Raw genomic sequence first — 9,297 nt, 5'->3', positions numbered from 1 at the left:
TCCTCCTCTCTCCCCCCTTGCCTTAGGCTTGGGGGCCTCGTTGTCGCCTTTGGCTTCAACTACTTTTGCTTCAGGGAACAGATAGCTTGCTGCCCAAGCTTACCTCCCAAAAAACGTGCCATATAGAGTGAGCTACCCGAGTGGAAAAGGTAAGAAAAGTCTTGGTTACGGAGGGAAGTAAGCAAGAAGTTCTGGTTGCGGGCTAACGTAACGGCTTTCAATCGTGTAGTTCAGTATGGTCGTAAGGCCTATCTATAGTCCGATCGAAAAGGCATCAGTTGTTGGGCTAGTAAGGCTCTTTCTTTCGCGGGCAGGTTACAGTTAGTTAACTCTATCCTTTTCGCCATCCTGGTCTTCTCTTTTATTCCTTCCTTAAGGAGTAATCCAGCGGGTTTAGCATATTCTCCATGCCTTTCTCTAGAAGTGATCTTGACCATAGAAGGGCCAAGGTTGCTTGGGCTACGGTCTGTCTTTCTAGATTGCCTAGGAATCTCCAAAATGGAATCTTTGAATCATGCAGCTTTGCTCAAGCACGTATGGCACGTCCGCTCAGATGGGGATCATGGTCTCCCCTCCGGATCTTAGTGGTCCAGCTTATGACAAATCAAGACTTGGCATTATAGCCTTCTTATTCACACCTCCGGTAGACTTTTGAAGGGTGCTGACTTATATCCATAATTGACAGGAGTATTACATGCAATTTACGTCTGCTATATACAATTTTGACAATACACTCTGTTATTTGAAGTCATATACGTATTTTTGGTTATGGATAAGTTATCATTTAAGGTGATGGTGCTGTAAATTATCTGAGCTGCTTGCACATATAAAACAATAAATAAATCTTCCTATGGACATATTTGGACCATCGTTGTGAACAAGTGGTTCATGCTCCTTCCCACGAAATTAACCCTTTATGGGGTTCCATTCCTAAATTAGGTGTCTCTGTATCAGGAAGTAGTTTTGCAACCCTTCATGAGGATGGGGGAATGTGTTATTAGGATGCAAGGTTGATGCGGAGGCCTATTACCTACAAGCAATTATTTACATGGAATCCATGGGGTTCGGATGTGGGTGGAATTACAGATGCGAGCCGGGGTACGGGCTGAGTTCTTTTCATTTAATTTCACTTTTGCAACTAAGTTCTGTTTTGCTCTTGATTTATTTGATATGGTAGCATCTTTTCTAAAGCTATCTAGGACGACTCCAACTAACAACCCAGCAATGTTCCGTCATATTACAGATTACGACCCACTCGCTCTTCCTTTCTTCTATTTTGTTATTCGTATATCGGTTCCACTCTGTCAATCTGTCTATTACGGATTATGGCTCACTTCTTAAATTTTTGTTTTCTTCTGCATTTTTTCTTATTGAAACAAGATCTTGAAAGTAGTGTAGTTGTTAGTGTTCCTATTCTCTGTGCAATACGTGTTTTAATCTTAAAGTTGTTTTTCTTTTTGCCTCAACTACATTTATCTTTCTTACATCCTTGAGATTATGCATAAAATAATCCAGTTTCCTTGCAACCTGACCTCCCTTTTACCTTCGCAGGTCTGTCTATTAATTTCTTTCCACAAACATCCATACCCTTCACTCTTTTGAGGACTTGCCCAAGACTGTTGTTGTCAATTTGAGTCAAGGTTCAGCTGGCACTAGCATGGAGTTTCATCCGGTGCAACACACTCTGCTCTCGGTTTGCTCGTGCCAGAATTTATTCTCTTTGATCTTATTAATTTTTCCTTCCAATTTCAGTTGGAACAAATATTGCCTGCGTAACAATATGCGACGTAGGTGGCAGGGAAGGGCTTGTTTCTCGGATTTTCAAGATTTGCAACCTCGCTGAATGCTCAGAGAATCTGAAGGTTTAATTCCCTAGATTTTTTTGTTCTTTTCCTGCCCTTCATTTAGACAACAATTTTTAATGATTCTTATGTTCAACTGTAGCACTAATGTTAGCTTTCATGTCTTGTGCCTTGTGGTAGGCATTTGTGACCAATCAATGCACTGCGTCAGTAAATCATGTTATTTGGAGTCCTGAGGGTTCCTATCTTGTTATGTTCAAGGGGACTTACTTCCCACGACTCATTTTAGTTTACATACTGATTGGTGTGCCCTACATGCACGAGAAAAAGTAAATTACAGTTTCTGGTTAATAGGGGGGAAATTGTTGAAGTTCACAGATCAGGTTATTACGAATAGTTTTTTGTTCTTCCTTTTGCCCAACTTCTATTTCAAGTATTGCCTATTCCACGAATTTACTGCAACTAATTCCTGTCAATGGTGGTGACGATTTACAAAACCACCTAGAGGTTCTTTCTCTTTTCCTTTTTTAATTTCATATAGTGACTCTTACGATTTCTAGAATTGTGATTGCTAGTATTGTTTAACCTGATTTGGGTAACAAGGTTTCTTGGTCGTTTACAACCATCCATGTTTTCGAGGACTATAATTACTTATATGTTGATTGGATTTTCTAAATGAAATTCTGCCAGATAGATTCTCATGTCAGTAATATTAGTGATCTTGCTTTCACTCGCATAAACAAAAAATTATGCACCATAAATTGTGGAGAGGACAAGACAATTAAGGTTAGGCCTCATTATTTGGCATGCGGGCTCATGAGCCGATGGGGGCCCGCCTGGCCCAGACCATTATGGGCTTTGAGATGGCCCGGCCCGCCTTGAGCTTGGGTGTCTAAAGCCCGGCCCGACCCATAGGCCCAACCTGATTAAGCCCAAGAAAGCCCTGCCCGTTAGGCCCACATTATATATAAATAAGAGTTTAGGTTTATGATTATATCACTTAAATCACATATATAATTTGTTTTATTTCATTTACTTTCCTTTACTCATTCCTAGTTTATAATTGGATGATTAGCACATTAATTTGTGTCAATTATTAATTCAACAATTATATACATGTGATTTTCACAACATATCACATTACTAAATATAATCATATCACGAAACCAAATATAATCATACTTTTCTTGAACACATCACCAAATATTTGCATATTTATTCATACCATCCTTTAAAAAAATATTTTTTAATACTTATCATTTTTTAAAATTATTTCTTAAAACGTATTACGATCTAATTATGTAATAACCTCAAAAATAATACTTAGTTTTATTATTTTTGTGGAAAATCTTATAAGCTGTGTAACTTTATTGTGTGTTTTATAAATTTGGTTTGAAGTGAAAATATTGAAATTAAGTGAGTTTAATCTCAAATTTAGATTAAAATTCCTTTATGATTTTTTTTTAAATGAAGTAGGGCCCGTTGGGCTTAGCCCGGCCCAGCCCAATGGGCTTTCTCAAGCCCGGCTCATGAGTTGAGCTTGAACTTTCTAAAAAAACCCGATCCGATATTTTCTCTCTCATCTTTAAAGCCCCGCCCGGCCCATTGACGAGCCTTAATTAAGGTTTGGTTCATACGGCATTTTCCTTCATTACGATGGATAAGGCTATTGCTTGCAAACATCATGGTTATCTGTTTGCAGATTCATTGGTGATAAGTTGTATACCTTTGGTCATCATGTTCACTATTATATATTTCGAGGTTAATGTTAGAGTTGAAAGAACACTTGATTTAATATCTGTGTTAGGATTCTCATTGTTTACAATTTAAAAAGGAAGGAAGAATGCTAGCAGTTTCAGCAAGTGAGGATGGTATTAAGGTACTGGAAAATGCCGAAGGTGTTCAACCACTACATTCACTTGAGAATCATGGAGTTTTTGCCTTTGAGCTGTCGGGAAGGTAAAATTGTTGCATTAGATTTATCAAGAGACTCAAATTTACTAAGTGATTAGAAAGGTTGTTAACTAAAAAAATTATGTTAAAAGAATCCATAATGGGCACATTTAGTACTTCCAATTCTGCCTATAAAACAACAATGAAGTGCTCAAAATCGAGGTTTTAGTAGTATAGGAGTATGATACCTTGCGTTAAATAAGGGAAGCTTTTTCGAGAGCCATGTTGGACTTGGGTTTGTTGGAAACAAGGCTAGCAATTAATTATTCATACGAAGATACCCCTTTCATAGTATCTTGTAATGCACTTGAGCATCCTAACATGATCGTTATGGACCACAGTTTTGTTGTTCAGTTAGGTTAGGTAAAATCAAGATACATGTGAACGGATGACGTGGGAAGAAGTAGGGACCGGAGGTTGGTGTGACGGTAGTTACAGTGGTGTGGGCTGGTCATGTAGAGGACGAAGAACTGAAGGCTTTGAGGGAACAATGGAAATAAGGTGGCAAAATAGCTTCTCCTTTTCTTGGGCTGATTGATGCTGTGTTCTTAGGAGAGTAACACGATGATCTAGAACATATTGCCCCTCTACTTTGGAGCTGCTTTGACTCTGATTTCTTGTTGCCCAAGAACAATAAAGTACTACTCTCAGCTGTTAGTCCTCCTCTAATATTGAGATTTATGTATAGGCAGCTAGGAAACATGAAAGGTCAAGTCCCTCCTCTCTTTTGTGCGACCGAGCAGTTCCTAAATAGACTCCGTCTTTCCTCCCTTTTGCAAAGTCAAAGCAGCTCCAAAGTAAAGAGGCAATCTCTTCTAGATCATCGTATTACTCCCCTAAGAACACAAAATCAATCAACCCAAGAAAAGAAAAAGCTATTTTGCCATCTTATTTCCATTATTCCCTCAAAGCCTACACTTCTTCGTTCTCTACATGACCAGCTCACACCACTGTAACCACCATCACAACAACCTCCGGTCCTCACTTCTTCCCACGTCATCCGTCCACATGTATCTTGATTTTACCAAACCTAACTAAACAACAAAACTGTTGTCCATAATGATCATGTTAGGATGCTCAAGTGTATCACAAGATACCATGAAAGGGGTATCTTCGTATGAATAATGAAATGCTAGCCTTGTTTCCAACGAACCCAAGTCCAACATGGCTCTTGAAAGAACTTCCCTTACTTAACGCAAGGTATCATGCTCCTTTACTACTAAAACCTCGATTTTGAGCACTTCGTTGTTTGTTTCATGGGCAGAATTGGAAGTACTAAATGTGTCAATTATGGATTCTTGCAACATAATTTTTTTAGTTAACAACCTTTCTAATCACTTAGTAAATTTGAATCGCTTGATAAATCTAATGCAACAATTTTACCTTCCCAACATTTCAGGAAGATAGCCCAAAGGCAAAAACTTCATGATTCTCAAGTGAATGTTTTTTCTAGTACCTTAATACCATCCTCACTTGCTGAAACTCCACGATTCTCAAGTGAACGCACTAGTTCGCCTTCGGCATTTTCCAATACTTTAATACCATAATCTGTAATAGACAGATTGACAAGAGAATGAGTGGAACCGTACGCGAATAACTTAACAGAAGCAAGGGAGGGAGAAAAGTACCTGATCTGATGTCCCCAGAGCTCTTGATCCTTTGGACGCGTGTTTAGAATCTGCTATATGACATAACATACGAGGGTTATTAGATGGGGGGAGTCTTAGGGTGCTTAGCAAAGATGCTACAATATCAAATAAATCCAATAAAGAGATTAAACTTAAGTAGTCACCTGCAGCAACTCCTTTAGACCCATCTGCTTAGTTTGCCCATTATGAATACTGTGAATAGACAAAATACCAAATGAAAATCCAAGCATTGTGATGAATCATTTGAGCAAGAAATTTCAATCAAGAAAATATGGTGTACTTCTAGAACAATGGAAAGCCATAATTTAGTAACACCAGAATCATTTTGAACGAAGAAATTGATCCAATCGGATCATTAATTAATATCATTATGGGTGGCATTGCAATGAAGGCTACACTATACACATGCTTCTTGGTTGCACCACTATGTGGATCATATCTAAACAAATTCCTAATACTATAAATTTCTAAGGCTACCTTCTAGTGATATTGGCAATATTTCACTGACATTTCTGTTTTCTTCAAGGAAAAAAATGGCAGCTTACTGCAATGGACACGTATTCCACACCTTCACAAAATTACCTGGTGTTTGTCCACTGGTATTTCCCAAAACCTACTCCAATCTCAAAAGCAACACCTTATAAAGTACTTCATACAAGCTGGAAACCAAACTTGGTGGCGTAAATTTATTCTTTCCCATTCTTTGCAATAAGGCATGTGTATGTCTATGTCTAATAGGTTATTGCATTTATCACCCATCCTTTTGGAACATTTCAAAGGCTTTCATTGAATTTGCCTCCAAAATATCCCAATTCCCAACAATGTTGAAACAAATCAAATGAAAAACCAACAGGCCCGAAGCCTTCAAAACGACGGCTTGGTGTTTAGTTTTATCATACAATCCTTGTACACCTCTACCAACATTTGGGATATTTTTATTACAGCTCAGTTTTTGACTAAAACTATTTAATTCAACAACAATGGTCTAATTTAATTTTCTTTATAAAATTAGTTTCCAAACCAAAATATCTTGATTCCTTGAAGTTATAATATTCAATCAAAGTCATAACTTTCAAGGCCAAAATGCAAGTTTCAATTTTTAGCCCTAAAAATCAACTAGAGAAGTATAGGGAGAGAAATTGCAATCAACATTGAAGAACCAAAAGCCAGAATCTGAAGGTTTTTTTAGTTAACTTGAAGGGTTCAAATTATGCCCAATATTTCTAACTTCTGTGGAGAACAGTGATGGCAATGGTAAAGTCATACTTAAACATAACTGTATAGCCAATAATTGAGATTCTTTAATATCAAAGTTTCAAATCATCTTAACGGATAACTCAACTACAGGAGCAACCTGAAATTTCTCAAAGACTAACCACTTCCAAAAAAGTTATTGAGCACCGCTACATGCAAAAAGGAATTCTCTGATTGGCTTTAAAGAAATTTACGGAAGATAAGTGTATATGTTGCTACATTAAAGACTTGTAACTGTTGCCTAAACATATTTGGTTGCCATTAAACCCATATTGTTAATAGTAATCATGGATACACCATTTTATGAAAGTTTCTATGTAAAATTGATGCTCAATTGATTAGTTTTGTATTTCCTAAAGTGTCATTCAAAATTCCATTCTTTTTTAGAAAATTGTTATCTTCATTCATTTCAATATTTCCGGCAATATTTTCAGTGACATACGATTTTCATCCTTGGATATAACAAAGGGAATGGTACACTAGATTCATTTCAACTATCTTATAAGTTGGTAGAAAAGAAGCAATTTTTCCACATAGACAAAGACTCAAGTTTACGTCAAAGTCTCTTCCCCAACAATATGTTGTGATAGTTCAGTGAGGGATACCTAAATGCTGTCTTTTCTCCAAGTTAGTAATGTGTAAAATGTAAGGATAGGATGCAGATCATTGTTTGTCCATAGTCAGGTAGCTTTAAACTTGTGTTGTTTACTATTCAAGGAGGCTGGAGTCAGTTGGGTAATTCCACAAGGGTACCCTTCATTAATTAGTGAAAGTCTTGCTGCTTTTGGAAGAGGAAATAAGGCTCGGCTCTTATAGGGTTGTTGCAAGACGGCTGTTTTGTGGGTGATTTGGATGAAGAGGAATGAGGGGATGGGGATAGAAGAGCTGTAGGAGAGGGTGATGTTTTTGTTGTTCCTTTGGGCTTCAGTTACATCAGATTTCAGGGATCTTTTCCTTTCTATTTTGCTAAATTGGGAGTCATCTATACAGCATGTTGTTGTAATTATTATCAACACCCATAATAAAGTACAACAGAACTTCAATTTTTAAAAAGAAACTAATTGAAACATACCCTAATTAATATAAGAAATGAAATAAATAAATAAAACGTCAAGCCATTTACCGTAGCTTCTGGATTGTGAATTAACACACTAAGAACATCTACCAACTCTCCAAGATTATGCTGAGGAATGTTGGTTGCCATGCCAACTGAAAATTAATTTAGCCATATGTGAATTGAAGATATACAATCATTGAGGAAGAACAAGAATAGCATATAACCTAAAGATCTTAATATTCATTTCAATATCATGATTATTAAAAACCCATACAGTGTTAAAGTAACTAAAATATCTGAACATGCCTCCAATCTGCACTCTGTGTAACGCATGGCAGCTGCAGGATCAGCATCAATCAACCCGAAATTCCCATGCCCTTGAATTAGTGGGAATCGTAGGGAGAAATCCTGGAAAATGAAATTTCAAAGCAATCAGGAGACCACGTGAACTCTATAACCAATTATAATGTGATCTAAATCAATATTTACAAAGACAGAAGGTTCAAAAAGAAATGGAGTAGAATCCAGAAAGTTGGAATTATTTGATCTAAATCAATAACAGAAATTCTGTTCTTCCCAGCAAATTTTCTCAGGAACCAAACATCACTCACAAAATACGACAGTGCACCGGCTTCAAACCGTCGCGAACATCCAGCAGGGCGCGGCCGAGCAGGACAGACATAGCCATGTACGCTTCAGTGGCCTCCTTGTGGAGCTCAACACGAACGATTCTTTCTTCGCTGTTCTCACTTGTGTCCTTGACCAGCACACTTCCATTCCCGTTCTGCCCCTCGCCTGGGTCCTCCTTTTTGGGGTCGTCCTGGAGCCTCGCTTTGATTGGGCGGATGTGGGTCCCGGGACGGGAGGACGATGCGGACAGGAAGCGGAGCTCCGACAGGTTGTGACGGAGACTGGAAAATCGGGTCGGGTAGAGTGGGGCAGCGAGGCGGTAGCGGAGGATGGAGGAAGAAAGGCGAACACTGGAAGCTAGGGCCATGGTAGCGCTTTTGGGGGAAACTTAGGGTTTCATAGAGATAGGGGCCATTTTATGTGCATTCCTCAGTTGACTCCGGAAGTAGCAGATGCGTTGTTCATAGTGGGTTATTTACTACAGACGTTCCTGAATTTGGCCCTCATTTGCAATTGAGTCCGTGAATTATTTTTTTAGGCAATTAGGCCATTTAACTCTCTATTTCGTTCCAATTGAGTCCTTCCGTCAATTTGGCTGTTAATTTGAGGGCTAAAACCGGCCATCTAAATTAAAATATTTTAAAATTTTAAAAATTGAATAATTAAATTATATTTGATTAAATAAACTTAAAAATTAAAAATCCAAACCCAAATCCATCTCTCTCTCTTTCACTATCTCTCAGCTCTCCTTCTCTGTCTCTCCCTTTCTCCCATAACCCATTCCCCCTCCTCCTTATCCCACCCGCTCAAAACCCAAATCCCAACCCAACCCCCTTAAAACCAATGAGAGAAAGCCAAAGAACGTACTCTACCTTGCCCTCCACATTCCTGACGTCAAGACAGATTGAAGTTGTCTACTTGGGATTTTGGGTTTTGTACATTATGTGAAATA

General features: G+C 38.2%; 1 long non-coding RNA gene across 1 annotated transcript; it reads right to left on the bottom strand.

Moving 5' to 3' along the window:
• Nucleotides 1-3,556: 3,556 nt before the first annotated feature.
• On the bottom strand, nt 3,557-8,772 carry LOC117612798. The gene is made up of 6 exons (XR_004583567.1): nt 8,327-8,772; nt 7,990-8,123; nt 7,782-7,867; nt 5,548-5,596; nt 5,384-5,436; nt 3,557-5,303 (listed from the first exon to the last, which is right to left on the bottom strand). It is a non-coding gene; the product is annotated as an uncharacterized LOC117612798 (long non-coding RNA).
• Nucleotides 8,773-9,297: the final 525 nt, after the last annotated feature.

This window comes from Prunus dulcis, unplaced genomic scaffold, assembly GCF_902201215.1.
Source record: "Prunus dulcis unplaced genomic scaffold, ALMONDv2, whole genome shotgun sequence".
In the NCBI taxonomy this organism is placed as follows: domain Eukaryota; kingdom Viridiplantae; phylum Streptophyta; class Magnoliopsida; order Rosales; family Rosaceae; genus Prunus; species Prunus dulcis.
This window is presented reverse-complemented; position numbering and strand designations above follow the sequence as displayed.